Source organism: Macaca mulatta, chromosome 5 (assembly GCF_049350105.2).
Source record: "Macaca mulatta isolate MMU2019108-1 chromosome 5, T2T-MMU8v2.0, whole genome shotgun sequence".
NCBI lineage: Eukaryota > Metazoa > Chordata > Mammalia > Primates > Cercopithecidae > Macaca > Macaca mulatta.
In genome coordinates, this window is record NC_133410.1 from 73,035,127 (window position 1) to 73,053,935 (window position 18,809).

Sequence of the window (18,809 nt, forward strand, 5' to 3'; positions counted from 1 at the left end):
TCTCCCATTCTGTAGATTGTCTGTTTACTCTATTGATAATTTATTTGCTGTGCAGAATATCTTTAGTTTAATTAGGTGTCACTTGCCTATTTTGGTTTTTATTGCAATTGCTTTTGGAGACTTAGCCAAAAACTCTTTGCCAAGGCCAATGTCAAGAAGTGCACTTCCTAAGTTGTCTACTAGTGTTTTATTTTTTTTGATATTTTACATTTAAGCCTTTGATTATTTTTTGAAAAAGTTATTGTATACAGTGAGGTGTAGGGGTCCAGTTTCATTCTTCGCCATATGGCTGGCCAGTTATGCCAGAATTATTTTTGGAATAGGGAGTTCTTTATTCATTGCTTTTTTTCCCCCTAGCCTTGTTGAAGGTCAGATGGTAGTAGATATGTGGTTTTATTTCTCATTTTTCTATTCTCTTCCATTAGTCTATGTGTCTGTTTTTGTGCCAGTACCATGCTATTTTGGTTCCTGTAGGTTTATAATATAGTCAGATAATGTGATCCCTCTGGCTTTGTTGTTTTTGCTTAGGACTACTTTGACTATTTGCACTATTTTTTGGTTCCATATGAATTTTACGATAGTTTATTTTTATTTTTATAATTTTGTGAAGAATTACATTGGTAGTTTGCTTGAGATACTATTGAATCTGTAAGTTGCTTTGGACAGTATGGTCACTTTAAGTATTGATTGTTTCAATCTATGATCATGAAATATTTTTTCCATTTATTTTTGTTATCTCTGATTTCCTTCATCATTGTTTTGTCATTCTCCTTGTAGAGATATTTCACCTCTGGGTGAGATGTATTCCTAGATTTTTTTTTTTTTTTTTGAGACAGAGTCTTGCTCTGTTGCCAAGGCTGGACTGTAATGGTGCAATCTCCTGCTCACTGCAACCTCCGTCTCCCAGTTTCAAGCAATTCTCCTGCCTCAGCTTCCGGAGTAGCTGGGATTACAGGCATGTGTCACCATGCCCAGCTAATTTTTTTTTTTTTTTTTTTTTTTTTTCAGTAGATATAGGGGTTTCACTATGTTGACCAGGCTGGTCTCAAACTCCTGACCTCAGGTGATCTGCCTGGGTATTGTAAGTAAAATTGTGTTGTTGATTTTACTCTCCACCTGCATGTCATGGTGTATAGGATTGCTACTGAGTTTTGTGCTTTGATTTTGTATTCTGTAACTTTACTAAAGTGGTTTATGAGTTCAACGAGCTTTTTGGCAGAGTCTTTAGGATTTTCTAGGTATAGAATCATATTGTCAATGAAGAAAGATAGCTTGTGGATTAGCCTATTCTCACACTGCTAATAAAGACATTCCTGATCCCGGGTAATCTACAAAGGAAAGAGGTTTAATTGACTTACAGCTTCACATGGCTAGGGAGGCATCAAAAGCACGGCAGAAGACAAAGGATGAACAAAATCATGCCTTACATTGTGGCAGACAAGAGGGCATTTGCAGGGGAACTCCCGTTTATAAAACCATCAGATCTCGTGAGACTCATTCAATACATGAGAACAGCACAGGAAAGACCTGCCCCCTTGATTCAATTACCTCCCACAGGGTCCCTCCCAGGACACATGGGAATTATGGGAGCTACAATTCAAGATAAGATATGGGTGGAGACATAGAGAGCTAGACCACAATAGTTTGAATTCTTTTCTTATTTGGATGCCTTTTATTTCTTTCTCTTACCTGATTACTCTGACTAGGATTTCCAGTACTATGTTGAATAGAAGTGGTAAGAATGGTCATCCTTGTCTTGTTCCAGGTCTCAATGTCATTTGTTCAAACTTTTGCCCATTCAGTATGATGTTGACTGTGGGTTTGTCATAGGTGTCTCTTACTATTTTGAGGTATATTCCCTTGATATCTAGTATATTGAGGGGTTTTTATTTTAATGAAGGGATGTTGGATTTTTATCAAAAGCCTTTTCTGCATCTATTAAGAAAATCACACAGTTTTTGATTTTAGTTCTGATAATGTGGTAAATCATATTTGTTGATTCGTGTAATGCTGAACCAGCCTTGCATCCCAGGAATAAAGCCTTCTTAATTGTGGTGTATTAACTTGTTGATGTGCTGCTGGATTTGATTTACTATTATTTTATTGAGGATTTTTTTGGTTTATATTAATCAGGGATATTGGTCAAAGGCTTTCTTTTTTCGTTATGTCTCTGCCCGATTTTGGTATTAGGCTGATGATGCTGGCTTCATAGAGTAAGTCAGGGAGGAATCCTTCCTCCTTGATTTTTTTTGGAAATCATTTTAGTAGGATTCTATCAGTTTTTCTTTGTACATCTTAGAGAATTCATCTGTGAATCCATATGGTCAAGGGTTTTATTTTGTGTGTAGGTTTTTCATTATTCATTTAATTTCAGAAGTTGATATTGGTTTATATAGGTTTTTAATCTCTTCCTGATTCAATCTTGGGAGATATTGTGCTTCCAGGAATTTATCCATTTCCTCTAGGTTTTCTAAGTTGTGTGCATAGAGTTGTTAACAGTAGTCTCTGAGGATCCATTGTATTTCTGTGGGATCAGTTGTAATATTGCTTTTGTCATTACTGTTTGTGCTTATTTGGATCTTCTTATTTTTTGTTTTCTGTGTTAATCTAGCTAATGATCTATCAATCTTATTTTTTTTTTGGAAGAGTCAACTCTTTTTTTATTAATCTTTTATGTGGATTTTTGCATCTCAATTTTATTATGTTCTCCAATTTTAGTTATTTCCTTTCTTCTGCTAGCTATGATTTTGGTTTCTCCCTTTTTCCTAATTCCTTTAGGTACAGAGTTAGACTGTTAATTTGAGATCTAACTTCTTGATGAAGGCATTTAGGGCTATACACTTTCCTTTTAACACAGATTTGGCTGCATCTCAGATATTTTGGTAAGTTGTGTCCATATTTTTGTAACTTGAAAAAACATTTTTAATTTTTTCCTTAATTTTGATATTCACCCAGGAGTTATTCAGGAGCATGTTGTTTAATTTTCATGTATTTGTATAGTTTTGAGAGATCTTCTTGATCTTGATTTGTATTTTTATTGCACTGTGGTCTGACAGTGTGCTTGGTATATTAGTCTTTTTGTATTTGTAGAGACTTTCTTTATGACCAAGCATGTGATCATTCTTAGAATATATTCTGAGTGCACATTAATATAAGCTGTATTCTGTTGTTGTTGTGCGAAGTCTTCTATGGATATCTATCATGTCAAAATGATCAAGTGTAGAGTTTATATCCACATTTCTTTGTTCATTTTCTGCCTCAGTGATCCATATAATGATGTCAGTGGGGTGTTGAAGTCTACCACTATTATTGTCTTGTTGTCTAAGTCTTTTCACAAGCAAAGAAGAATTTGTTTTATGAATCTGGGTACTCCAGTGTTGTGTGCACATATATTAAGGATAGTTGAGGTTTCTTGTTGGATTGTACCCTTTTTCATTATGTAAAAGTCTTCAATGTTCTTCTTCATTTTTATTGGCTTAAAGTCTGTTTTACCTGATAAAAGAATAGTGACTCCTGCTCTTTGTTTCCTGTTTGCCTGACAAATCTTTCTCCATCCTTTTACTTTGAGGCTGTGGGTGTCATTACATGTGAAATGGGTCTCAGAAAGAAAATAGATGGTTGAATCTTGACTTTTTATCCAATCTACCACACTGTGTCTTTTAAGTGGGACATTTAGCCCATTTATAATCAAGTTTAGTATTAATATGTGTGATTTTGATCCTGTCATTATATATGTTAGCTGGTTGTTATGTAGACTTGATTGCATAGTTGATTTATAGTGCCTGTGGGCTATTAGTTTAAGTGTGTTTTTGTGGTAACATGTATCTTTTTTTTATTATTCCATATTTAGCACTCCCTGAAGGATATCTTATAAGGCCAGTCTAGTGAAAATATATTCCATCAGAGTTTGAACGTCTGAGAAAGAATTCATTTCTCCTTCACTTATGAAGCTTAGTTTTGCAGAATACAAAATTACTGGTTGAAATTTCACTTCTTTAAGGGTGCTGAAAATAGGGGCCCAATCACTTTTGGTTGTAAAATTTATACTGAGATGTCTGCTGCCAGTCTGATGGGGTTCCCTCTGGTTAACCTGCCCCTTCTTCCTAGTCCCTTTAAGATTTTTATTTTGCATTGACCTTGTTAAATCTAATGACTATGTCCCTTGGGGATTGTTGTCTTTTATAGTATCTAACTAGACTTCTCTGTAGTTCTTAGATTTGCATGTCAACCTCTGTAGCAAGACTAGGAAAATTTTCATGTACTATATCCTCAAATATATTTTCCAGGTTGCTTATTCTCTCTCCTTTTCTTTCAGGAATATCAATGAGTCATACATTTGGTCTCTTTACATAATCTCATATTTTCAGAAGTTTTGTTCATTTTTATTAATTATTTTTTCTTTGTTTTTGTCTTACTGAGTTGATTCAAAGAACCAATCTTTGGGCGCTGAGATTTTTTTCTTAGCCGGATCTATTCTGCTGTTAATACTTCTGATTGTATTATGAAACTCTTTTTTCATGAATTTTTAGTTCAAGAAGTTCAGTTTGGGTCTTTCTTAAAATGGCAATTTCATCTTTCAGATTTTGAATCATTTCAGACATTTCAGACTGGTTAAGAACCATTGATAGGGAGTTGGTGGGCTCATTCAGAAGGGGATACTTTGGTTTTTTGAATCGCCAGAGTTCTTGTGCTAATTAGCTCTTATCTGGGATGGTTGGTGTCCCTTTAACTATGATGTAAATTGAGTGTAGTCAGTTGGCTTCATTTCTGAAAGTTTTCAGAGGGCTAAGGCTCTGTACACTGTCTTTGTTGATTTCTTGCCTGGGTTTCACAGTGGGGAGAATTAACCAAGTGCTTTTCGGTGTTGTAGCACAGGCCAAAAACCAGTAGATGGAGCTGGAGGGCAATGGGTGGGAAATATGTTCTTAGCTGCTCAGCTCCTTCGTATAGCCTTATGTTCACAGCTGTGCTTTGCAGTGCAAAGGAGAGAGAGGTGACCCTGTCACCAGTCTGTTCATGGGCTTTGTGGAAGCCAACTTTGATCACTGACATTGGGCCCATTATTTCTTGTTGTTGTTGTTGTTGTTAGGTGTTTCAGGCCATGAAACTTTCTTGGAAAGAGGCCTGTTAAGGACCAACCCAGTGGAGAGGCATGCCTAGGTCCAACACCAGCCCACGAACCCCTGTTACTCACCCCTCTGAGTTTTTTGAGAGTGTGGACTCCTCTCCCGCTTGAGCGCCAGGCAGATTCCAGCTCAGCACTCCCTAGCTACGGACCACAGCCCTCCCTAGCTATGGACCACAGCCCTGGGACACCAGGACCTGCTCAGGGCACCCTCCTCAGGACCACTGAGGTTGGGTTCCTGTTGCACTGTGGGATCCAAAGGGTGCCCAGGCTGCCAAACACACTCAAGTGAAGCACAGCATGCAGGCTATGCAGCAGAGGCTGCACTGTGTACACACTCCAGTGGTATAGCAAGGCAGTAGCCCTGGGAGGTGCTGACAGGCAGGTAAGTCTGTAAGACAGCCATGCCCTAGTCCCAGAGGGAAGTTGACCCTACTTTAATAATTTTATATCAACTAATAACTAATAAAATGTAAATAAGTTATTTAAATAATCATAAAATAGAGTGGAAGAGAAAAAAATATGTAAATACAAAGTAATACTATTTTTCTACTCACTAGAAGGCACACATATCCTCAAAATTTCTTTGAATTGACTGTCAGATGATCATACCTAAGTTGTGTATCAGTTATAGTATCTCCTTTTTAATTTCTGTTTTTATTTGAGTCCTTTTTAATTTTTTTTAGTCTAAAAACTTATCAATTGTGTTCATCTTTTCAGAAAATAAACTCTGTTTTGCTGATTTTTTTTCTATTGTTTTTCTGTTACCTATTTCACTTATTTATATTCTAATTTTTATTATTTTCTTCCTTCTGCTACTTTTAGGCTTAATTTGTTCTTCATTTCATAGTTCTTGTTCTTCATTTCTTTAATACAAAGTTAGATCCTTTATTTGCACATTTCTTATTTTTTGGCATGAGCATCTATAACTATAAGCTTCCCTCTTAGTCTGTTTTTGCTGTGTGTCATAAGCTTTGGTATATTGTGTTTTCATTTTAATTTGTATGGGGATATTTTCTAATTCCCCCTTTTCCGTTTCTCCTTTGATGGAATGAAATCAAGAATTTCCAATACTTGAGAACTTTTTAGTTGTTCTTTTGTTACTGATTTCTAGTTTATTGTGTTCAGAAAAGATACTTGGTGTGATTAATTTTTCTCAAGTTTGTTAAGGTATGTTTTGTGACATGACATGTGATCTATTTTTTTAATCTACCTTTCATTTTTATCTCCCATTCATTTTTGAAGGACACTGTCTTTATGTATTATGTTCCTGGTGGGTAGTTTTCTTCTTTTAGCACTTGGAATGTGCCCTCTCATTATCTTCTAGCCCACAAGATTTCTGCTTAGAAATGCACTGATAGTCTTAAAGAATTATACAGTACATGACAAATCACTTGTTTTTGCTACTTTCAAAATTATCATTGTCTTTAACTTTTGACAATTCAGTTATGTGTCTCGATGTGGATTTCTTTGTCTTCATCTTATTTGGGTCTATTGGAATTCTGGATTTAAATGCTCATTTTCTTCTCCAGATTTGAGAAGTTTTGGTCATTATTTCTTTGAATAAAATATCTTCCTTTTATTTCTCTTCTTCTGGGATTTCCATTATGGATATATAACTGGTCCATGTGATGGTACCTTTTAAGTCTCTTAAATTTTCATTATTCTTTTTTCTTTTTGCTATTCTGACTGGATAATTTCTGATCACCAGTGTTTATCAGTCTTTTCTCTACTTGATCCAGTCTGCTCTGGAACTCTTCTAGCAGATTTTTCAGTTCAGTTGTTGTATTCTTCAGCTTCAAGATTTCTGTTTTATATTTTCTATTAGTTGAAATTCTCACTTTGTCCATTTTTCTCCTGACCTCACTGTGTATATTTTTGATGGTTATTTTAAATTCTTTGTCATGTAAATCAAATATCTACATTCTATTATGGTCAGCTTCAGGAGATTCATTTCCTTCCCTTTGTTTGGGACATTTTTCTCTGTCCTCTATTTTCTTTGGCTCTTTGTATTAGTGTATGTGCATTAGAAAAAAAAAAATAGCCACCTCTCTCAGTCTTCATAAGCTGGCATTTCCCGAAGAAAATCCTCATCAGTTAGTCCAGCCAGAGACTCTGAACTCCTTAAACTTCATGCCAGTCGAAATTGCCTGCTTAGTTTTCAGTGACTCTAAAGCATCTAGAGTATATCAAGTGCCACCAGCACTTTCAGAAAGTAAGATATACTCTCTCCCTCAGACAGAAAGAGTTGGAATATTAGATAAATGGTACAAGTCTCTTCTTCTCCAGGGAAAAGATGTAATATGTGGTTTTTCACCCACTCATGCCACACTGAGCAAGGAAGAGGGACTAAAATGAGTGCTTGTATGTTGGTAAAAAATACCATCTTTCTTCTGTGGCTCCCAGGTATCTACAGTATGCCAGATACTGTCAGTACTCTGAGACAGGCAAGAAAAAAAGCCAGAGCCTTGGAAAGCCCTTGAAAAATTTGAATATTGAAAATGCAGTCCAACTTTTTCCAACCCCACACAAAAGCCAGGAATCAGGGCTTTCTTCCTGGCTGCATGATACTGTGTCCCCACCAGCTTCAATGTGACTGGCTTCATGCTCTCCCATTTCTAAGAGCCTCTCAACAAGTTTCTGAATTGTTCATAGAAGGATTTTTTTTTTTCTGTGTATTGTTGTTGAACTGGTGTGTTCATGGGGCGGCGGGGCGGGGAGAGAGTACACAGTTTCCTGTTGTGCCATCTTATAAATATCACCCCTTCAGAACAACATTTCTTCTGACTCACCTTGCAGATATATAAGTGTTAAGAAAACACTGAATTTGTAGTATTCTGAAAATGAGAGATAATTATTTTTTCTGTGGATTAATATTTTGATTAATCTCTACAATCCCAATTTTGTTAAATAAGTTAGCCTATTATCAATTATTAATGAAACTGGCCTTAAAACCATCCTGAAAGACAAGTGACTAGTTCTAACCTCAGAAATTTCCAGGGAAGATTACAATGTCCTTCAATAACCCATACTAACATTCAATAACTTTTTCTGACAGAAAAAAAATATTTATCTTAGGCTTAAATCTCTCACACAATAACTTAATGATATTTCTGGTCACACTGGTAATAGAGAAGACATGTTCAATATTATTTCTGTGTGATAATATCACATACCAAATGGCTGATATTATTTTCCTCTTCTCCAGATTCAATAATCCTGTTTCTTAGTCATTTTTTCTCTGGTCTTTTTACCCAAAGTTTTTACCCAGTTTTGTGACTTTCTTGTGAATAATTACCAAGATTTCCATGCAGCATTTTTAGTCCAGAGACTAGGCCTGCATTCAATGACCCAGTTCGATGCACAGAACTTTGGTCCTCATGGTTTCTACCACATATGAATATGTTATGTTACACAGCAGAAGAATTTTGCAGATAGAATTAAGGTAACTAGCCATCTGACCTTAAAATGTAAAAATATGTATATCCCTGATTATTGAGGTGGCCTGCTTTCTTTTTTTTTTTTTTTTTTTTTTTTTTTTTGAGACGGAGTCTCGCCCTGTCACCCAGGCTGGAGTGCTGTGGCTGGATCTCAGCTCACTGCAAGCTCTGCCTCCCGGGTTCCCGCCATTCTCCTGCCTCAGCCTCCCGAGTAGCTGGGACTACAGGCGCCCGCCACCTCGCCCGGCTAGTTTTTTTTTTTTTTTGTATTTTTTAGTAGAGACGGGGTTTCACCGTGTTAGCCAGGATGGTCTCGATCTCCTGACCTCGTGATCCGCCCGTCTCGGCCTCCCAAAGTGCTGGGATTACAGGCTTGAGCCACCGCGCCCGGCAAGGTGGCCTGCTTTCATCACATGGACCCTTAAAAGCAAAAGAAGGCGGCACAATTGTCAACCGGAAATATGTGATAGAAAAAGCAAGTGAAATCAGCCCGAAAAAGAAGTCAGTGAGATACAAACCACGAGACAGACTCAACCACCTCTTTCTGGCTTTTAAGATAGAGAAAAAGGATTGCAAATAGAGAAAGGTGTGTACCTTCTAGAAGCTGAGAGCAATCTTCACCCAACAATCATGAAGGAAACAGGGACCGCAGTACTACAACCATATGGAACTAAATTCTGCCACGACCTGACAGTGGATACTGCCTAATGCCTCTAGGTATCTCTCACTCATCAGCACTTTGATTTTGGTCTTGTGGGTCCTGTAGCAAAGAAATGAGATGAGTCTACAGGACTTCTGAGTTACAGACCTGTGAAATAATAAATTTGTGTTGTTTTAAGCAGATAAGTTTGTAGTGATTTGTTATGGAAGTAATAGAAAACAAATACAACTAGTAGGACCTAATCAACTCATAATTATTTACCAATCAACTACTGTAACACTTAGTAATACTAGTTGTAGTTGAAGGAATAGACTAGCTTACAGGGACTACTAGATGGGACCCATAATATGTGCTCTAGTTCTTCGGGCTTAAGAATTTTTCAAAACTATAATTCATTGACATACATTCAAATTAGCTAAGCTTATAATGACATTTTTCTAGTTCTGGGTCTATGTATACAAAATCTTTGAAGTATCTAAAATTTTAAATTCCTTCTAAGCTAAATATTAGTCTTCCACAATTTCATGGTTGCTGACAGAGTATATAAGTTTTCTGAATTAGAGACTAAAGACAGTTTATTACTCACAGCTATAGCAGTAGCTAAAGTCCCTAATCCTACAGGGTAATATGAAGGGTACCAGGTAGCACTTGCCCAATTGGGTATTTGGTGACTGAAGAAACATCAAGCTTAGAGAATCTGAATCTTTTTAGGGAATAAGTCAGCTTGACTTTTGTCTCAGAGAGAGAAAGAGTATTTATTATCCTGTATAGTGTATAAATGTGCCTTTTGCCCCAAAAGAAGACAGTTTCTCTATTCTCCAAGGCTGTTTTCTCTATAAGCATCTTGAAAAGATAGCACAAAACAAAAAGGCAGTTAGTGTGCAACTTATTTTCATAGTATCTAGGTCAGCACCTTTTCCCCCACGTTTCAGTGAGTTTGTTTCATACATTTCTACTAGTGTTAGGTTTTTATGCCACATTCTGCATTTTACCCTGGTATCCTCAACCTCTTAAATAATTTTTTAAATTTGCATAAATTAAGGTGTGCTGTGTGATTAATTACAGAGAATGTGGTTCATCCTGGTGATTATTTCATATAAGTTAAGAAAGAATGTGTATTCTGCTGTTGTTGGAAGAAGTGTTCTATAAATGTCAATTAGATGAAATTGATTTACAGTGTTGTTCAATCAACTATATCTGTCCTAACTTTCTGCATGCTTGATATAGCAATTACTGAAAGAGAATTATTGAAGTTTCCAAGTAAAGCAAATTTATCTATTTCTCTTTCACTTCCATAAGTTTCCCATCCACCCCTCACGTATGTTGATGCTCTGTTTTAGGTGTATACACATGTATGCATGTCATGTCTTCTTGGAAAACTGAATCTTTTGTTCATTATAAAATATTCTTCTTTATCTCTGATAATTTTACTTGTTTGAAAATATACTTTGTTCCACATTAATACAATTACTCCTTCCTTCTTTTAATTAATTTAGAATGTATTTCTTTTTCATCGCTTTACTTCTAACCTACCTGAATCTGAATTGTTATATTTATAGTAAATTTCTTTCTTTTTATTTTTTGTTTTTTTTCTTGAGACAGAGTCTTGCTCTGTTGCTCAGGTTGGAGTGCAATGGTGCGATCTGAGCTCACTGCAACCTCCTCCTCCTGGGTTCAAGCAATTCTCTTGGCCCAGCCTCCCAAGTGGCTGGGATTACAGGCACATGCCACCATGCCCGGCTAACTTTTTGTGTGTTTAGTAGAGACGGGGTTTCTCCATGTTGACCAGACTGGTCTCAAACTCTTGACCTCCTGATCCACCTGCCTTGGCCTCCCAAAGTGCTGGAATTACAGGCGTGAGTCACCATCCCCACCCCCGTTAATTTCTTTCTTATAGTGTATACTTGGGTCTTTTAAAAAAATCAACTTTACCGGACTCTTTTATTAGTTTATTTAGACCATTCACTTTTAAATCAGTCTTACCAGACTCTGTATTTTATTGGTTTATTTAAACCATTCATTCTTATAAAAATTATTGATACAGAAGGATTAATTTATAATATGTTGATATTAGTTCCTATTTATTTCATTTGGTCATTGATTCTATGTGTTTTTTTTTTTTTTTTTTTTTTTTTTTTTGCCTTTTCTGGTTTGAGTATTTTACATGATTCCATTTTATGTATATATATTTCAGAATATCAATTTTTTTTAGTGCTTGCCCTAGTTTCCAATATTTTTAAATTTATATAGTTTTTAGGTTATATAGTTTCCAAATTATATTTTTAATCTAAGTCCGCCTTCATATAACACTATAACATTTCATGCAGTGAAGGTAGTTGATAATGAAATATTCTTAGTGTCTCCCTCCCAACCCTTGAGACATTGCCCTCATTCATTTCACTTGTCTGTGTTCTATATACACTTAATATGTTGGTAATACTATGACTATAAGGTTATATTTTTGTGCAACTAAAGTAAGAAAAAGACAATATTCTCTTTTACTTTCATTTATTTCTACCGGCACTCTTCATTTTTGTAGGTAAATCCAAACTTCACGAAGTGGTTCATCATCACCATAGGTCAGTTTTAGAATATTTTTACCCCTCCAATAAAATCCCTCATGCCTATTTATAGTAAATTACTGTTCCCACCTTTAGGTAATAACTAGTTTGCCTTCTATCTATACGTTTGCTTTATGAACTTTTCTTATAGAAGGAATTATGCAGTACATAGTCTATTGAGTCTGGCTTCTGGTTTTTTGAGGTTTATATGTAAGAGCATGCATCAGTTTATCCCTCTATATTGTTAAATAGTATTCCAATTTATGGATATGTACTACATTATATCTATCTATTCACTAGTTGATAAACTTTTAGGTGGTTTCCAGGTTTTTGCTATAATGAATCATGTTACTATGAATGTTACCATGCATGTCTTTTTGTGGACATATATTTTCATTTCTCTGTGTATATACCTAAGGAGTAGAATGGCTGAGTCATATGCTAGTTTTATTTTTAACTTTTTGAGAACCTGATTAATTGTTTTCAATGTTGCTGCTTCATTTTCTAATTCTACCAGCAATGTATGAAGATTTTTGTTTCTTCACGTCATTGCCATTACTTGTTGTCTGTTTTTAAAATTATAGCTGCTTTAGATGTCGTGAAATGTTATTTTCTTATTTTTATTTGCATTTACCTAATGACTAATGCTGTTAAATATTGTTTTATGTGCTTATTAGTCATTTGTATTTTTTTGTCTATTAATATTTTTGTCATTTTTTTTTTTTTTTTTTTTTAAGAAATCTCGCTCTGTTGCCCAGTCTGGATGGAATATAGTGGCACGATCTCTGCTCACTGCAGCCTCTGCCTCCTGGGTTCAACCAATTCTCATGTTTCAGTCTCCTGAGTAGTTGAGAGTACAGGCATGCACCACCACACCCAGCTAGTTTTCTTATTTCTGGTAGAGATGGGGTTTTTACTAAAAATAAAAACTTCACCGGTCTCGAATGTCTGACCTCAGGTTATCCACCCTCCTTGGCCTCCCAAAGTGCTGGATATACAGGCATAAGCCACTGCACTGGGCCTATTTTTGTCAATTTTAAAATTGGGTTGTTTGCCTACTTATTGAGTCATGACATTTTTTTGTGTGCATATTCTGGATACAAATCTTTTACCAGATATGTGCTTTGCTAATGTTTTCTCCCAGTCTGCTGCTTGTCCTCAGAAACTACTTTAAACTTTCCTACAATACTTGAATTTTCAATCTTATCACCCACCTCATTTTTCCTGCATGTTCAGGAAAATTAATTTATATTTTCCAGAGAATCTACTTACCATCAAACTAATATTATTCACTTATCATAATTCTTTTGCACTGATACACATAATTGCATCTTTACCAATGATTTGCAAGTCATTTATGTTATCAAGTTTAGTTTTCTATTGATGCCCTGGATCTTATACCCTCCTGTTCTCTCTGTTACGTAACTCTATCAGTCACCCCTTGTCTATTGTTGCTTGTAGTTTTCTGATACACCTAGTTTCTTCATTAATAATTAAGTCTTAATTAAGTTTTATTTAATTCTTAAAGAGTTAAAATATGCTCAATTCTTTTTACAGTTTAATTTTTTAGAAATACTAACTGGAACTCCCTCAGTTCCACAACTTCCTGCAAATAAAATTGTCTCTATTTTCTTTCACAATAAAAGTCCTTTCATGACAGTTTTTACACCCTCATCTTCAGTTACTTGTCTTTCATTCGTTCTTCATGTTCTAATGTTGCTAGTTCTGCCATAACACTACAATGTCTCTCAACACAGTCACTAAGGAAGCATTTTTGTTACTTAAAAAATTATAATTTTTTTGTTTCCATTTTATTTGACCTTTCCCAATATGTGATAACATTTTCTCTCACTTTCTATGATATTACATGTTTCCAATTTTTCTATTCCTTCTCTGCACCTTCTGCCTCTTCTACATGAACTTCATTCCAAAGCCATTAAATTGGTACTCTCTATAATATTGTATTTTTAAAAAATCACTTTACACACTAATCATTTAGATTATTTAAATTTTATGTATTCTAAACTTTCACAAATTTATATTTACAGTGCAAAACTCTTTACCAAGCTCTAATATACCATATAATCAACTACCCATCCATCTACACATGTCATATAAATGAAATCCATGGATAATCAACTAGTCATATAAATGACTACACATGGATGTCGTTTATATAACCACAAATGTATCATTTGTCCAAAACAAAACTCATCATCTTCACTCAAGAATGTCCTCCACATCTACCTTATATCAATGGAAAACATCATAATTTATAATTTGCCCTCAATAAAATCTTGGACATCAGAGCCTTCTAAAAGCTTAATTATTCCAACATAAATGAATAAAACTTGAGGAGACATTTCACTAAAGAATAATGCACATTGTCAATATGCACATAAAAATAAATTCAACCTCACTAGCAATCAAAATATTAATTGAAACAATACTAAGACGCTACTTTTTGTTAATTGACTGACAAAATTTTAAAAAAATGTACAAAATCCATACTGTTACTGATCAGAAATATGTATTTTCTTATGTTAGTGGTAGTACAAATGATAAGCTTTCCTAGAAGACATTTTTGCACCGTTCATTTTAACATTTAACTTCTGTTGATCCATGATATCTATATTTGTACCTAAAGCTTAAACTGTAAGTGTTAATAAAACATTTTAATTTACAATGACTCTATGCATCAAAAAAGTTAACTTTGAGTAACTATACCCTGAGTTACCAGGCAATGAGTATTTACTGAAGGTCACTTACTCATGTGCTTATAAGTCAGTATACTAAAAATCCATTTTTACTTTTCTGATAATGTTGGATATTTGAATTATGACATTGTCCAATATAAAAATACTATACTAAATTCAATAAAAATGTAACAGTTCAAATTATAGCCAGAAACAGTTGCAGTCCTTAAATGTAGTAATTAAAGGGTGTTGAATAAAATGATATTTACAAAGGTATGTGCATGGTGAAGGAAAACCAACAGGGAATAATGAACCCTCTACTCTAGGCCTAACAGGTTGAAGAGTATCATCACCTCTCAGCTTCAAGGGGTGGGGAAGATGGAGAATTTCCCACAACCTGAAGGGAGTGCTATAGTGTCAGATGGCCACCTGAAAGGAACTGCAACTTCAATTGTGAATTAGCCGTATCTAATCTGCAACCAGACAAAAAAGGAGCCAGAATAATATGCTTCACCCCTACTCTCACCCTGCCCCCTAATTTTGTCTTCAGACGGCCTAAGTCCAGTGTGAAATTCAAGGGTCAGAGGGCCTATTGACTCAGTCCATGAAGTTCAGCCTCCTTAGTTACAGAATAGAATGGAAAAAGGTAGAAAATGATTCTGGAAAGATTCTGGACAATATGAATGATATAAATATTTTCAAAATGCCAAAAGCAAGTGAATGCTGTTAAAATGCTTCAAGTACTACAATTTTTAAAAAGCATGGTCAATAAAAAAATGCTACTAGACGGCTAAAAATTTTATTTTATGCAAGCATAATTTTCACATAAGGAAGTTTATTTTTTGTTAATTACTATACAAAAAAAGTTTTAATGGTAATGTTTTTGTCATTTTGAAGCAGAGATTATAATTCTCCAATAACTCCTTACTGTTTGATAATTGATCGTGGTATATTTTTGTTGTTTACCACATTTTCATGGAAATGTACTTATTCTCATAGATTAATTTTTTAAAAAATCTTAACTTCAGGAAATTGATGATTAGTAAGCCCAAATAAATAATAATATGAGGTCTTTGCTATATCTGCTTTTTTTTCTTTCATTTTCCCTTACCATGCCTTCAGAATTCAACCATATATTATGTCTATGGCAGAAGTAAAAAAAATACCAGGATGCAAAGTGAAAAAGTGTGTCAATCATTTGGGTATGTTTATGTTATTGCATATTTGTTATGGATACCCTTGATAAGTAAATAATTGTGGTGCTTTATTTTTATAATGCAAATATTAGATATGTAAATCTAGAAATCCCTTTTATAGCTATGTGATAAGAAATCTCAGTTCAGCTGTAACAAGAAAACAAATCTTAATATCATAAAATTACCATAAAGTATTTAATCTATTATCTTTCATCTATTTCAATGATAGCTATAATATGTTACAAACTGGTTACAGTAGCCTTTTTAAATTGAATTGTGTATCTTTTATTGACATATTCAATTATAAGTGTTATCTTTTGCTGCATCCTAGGATTCAAATGCTTTACTAGAAAAAGGAGATGATAAAATGTCTAGGAATACTGGCTAAATAGTGTACAAATTTATTGCTGAATAGCTTATCAAGCATGGAAAGATTTAGCATAATTATAAATTTGACTTAAGATAATTTCCATTGCGTTTAAATTGCAAAAGTCTCCCATCCCTCAAAAACTATGAAAAAAAATGGCAAAGAGGTAAAATTATGTCTGTGAAGAAAAATAATTGGTTCAATCTTCAATGAATGTTTAAGTGCCTGATTTCTGAAATAATTAAAGTAGGCATTGTAGACAAACTGTTTAAAAAAAACACCACGAAGTACTTTTGACAAATGACTGAAAGTGTACAAAAATATACAACTATGGTACTGTATGGAATTAATTAAAATAATGTACTGAGAAATTATGAAGTGCAGATGGGAACTATGTAATATTCTTCACACTTTTTCAGCTCTCCACATCCCTCCTAATATTTATCCAGTCTTTTTTTCCTATTCACAGGCACCAGATTTATGTTCACAAACAGATTATATTATGCCTCACCTATTCTCAAAATTGTGAATAAAATACAAGTGAAACCAGATTCAATTGGTCATTACAGATTTATCCTACCAATGTCTCTAAAATCAATTATCTAGTTCAGCCATGTTAGTCTGTTATACGCATATATTAAGTAACACTTACCTATGATTTATTTTCCTTGGTAATCTATGAGGAGGTGGTTGGCCGTAGATGTGGGGCAGTGTTGGCATATTAAAGGGTTAGACAGCTTTGATACAGTTGGATGGTACTACAGTTTGCCATGATGTTTGCAACTTAGTTTATTCATTTGAATTAATATTGCTGCAAATGTTAAATGTTATAAAAATGTGAAGTGAATTAATCAATACAAAAGCAATATTGGGGACCAGGAGTGGTGGTTCATGCTTGCTATTCTAGCATTATGGGAAGCTAAAGTAAGGGGATTGCTTGAGGCTAGATGTTCGAGACCAGCCTGAGCAATATAAGGAGACACATCCTCCTCTGTCTCTCTCTAAAAAAAAAAGAAAAAAGAAAAAACAAAAACAGAAACAGGTGTGGTGGTGTGCACACTAGGCGTTGTCCAAGCTACTCAGGAGGCTGAGGTGGGAGAATAGCTTGGGTCCAAGAGTTGGAGGTTGCAGTGAGGTACGATTCTGCCACTGTACTTCAGTATGGGTGAAAGAATGAGACCCCCATCTCTAAAAAAAATAAAATAAAATAAATAAAAATTAAAAAATATAAAACCACCATTAGTAATGTCAGTGCTCAAGAGTCAAAGACCAGCAGGAACATCTTCGGTCAAAGTTGTATTCATTTTACCGAAAGAGACTGCAGTTCATCAGAAAAATGTGATGTCTAAGAGGGGCTTGTTATAGCAGTTTGTCTTATGGTAAGTCTTTTTGTGGAGGGTTTGGCATCTTGCTTTCGCTTTCTTTGTTCACATGAAGCTTCATTTTACATTACCTCATGACAAATAATATATATTTTTTATTCCCAAGAAAGTCTAATTTGGTACCATATTAAGCAATCAACAGATGTTTGATGATTTCAATAATAATTTTTGATTTTAATATTTCATGATTTTATTTTGACAAAAGGCATGTTTCAGGTTATGGCAAGTAAAATTTAAGCCAGCATGTGAGAATCATACTGTAGTAACGTTCACAGAAAAAATAAAAATAAAAATTTTACTTGTAGATATTTCGTTTAACCAACATAGCCACTATTATAAAATACTGGCAATGGAAAAATTTAAAAATTGAAAGTACTATTTTATGAAGTTATTATTCTTTAAAATATATTTTCTATTCATAGGCTTTCAGGAAGTATAGAATAATATATTTTGTTAAAATACAATTCGTCAAGAAAGCTTTCAAAATTTATATGCTAGTTATATCAGTTAGAATTGCTTTTTGATGGAAGAAACAGAAAATTGTAATACTGTGGCTTAAATAATAATAGATTTATTCATTTCAACAACGAGGACCTCAGAGGGATGCAGACCAGGATAAATATGTTATTCCAGTATCATTATGTGACCTCAGCTCCTTCTCACATCTCACCCTTCCATCTTTGGTGTATGGTTTTTGCAAGGTGGCTGTTTTACCTCTAAGCTTTATGTCTATGTTTCAGGAAAGATAAAAGTGAAAGGACACAAATCACCTTTTCATTAAACCTTGATGAAAACTCTCTCAAGTACTTCTGCTTGTATCACATTGTCCAGAACTATGATATCTGGCCACCCCTAAATGACAGGCAATGTAAAGAGGTGAATATCTTTTCTATCTCTATAATAAAGAAAGCTAAGTGAATCAGTAGGCTACAATTGGCTTTTAGGAACCATTCCACAGTGACCACAATACTTAAAATAAGCACATGCACACACACATACACACAGTTTAAGTATATATATGTTAGCTTATAAATGCAAACATTTTTCTGATGATTTCTATTTTAATAAAGTATATCATACTTAAAAATGCTTTCCTGAAACCAAATCATTATTTATATAGATATTTCAAAAATATTAATTTATATAAATTATATATATATATAAGTATATAGGCATATATAAGCAAATAAAATCCATGTCTTGAAATAAATTATTTAAAAATGAAAAATACATCTGTTAAAATTGGGCTGGGTGTGGTGGCTAAAACCTATAGTCCCAGCACTTTGGGAGGCTGAGGTGGGTGGATCACCTGAGGTCAGGAGTTTGAGACCAGCCATGGCCAACATGGTAAAAAAAACCTGTCTGTATTAAAAACACAAAA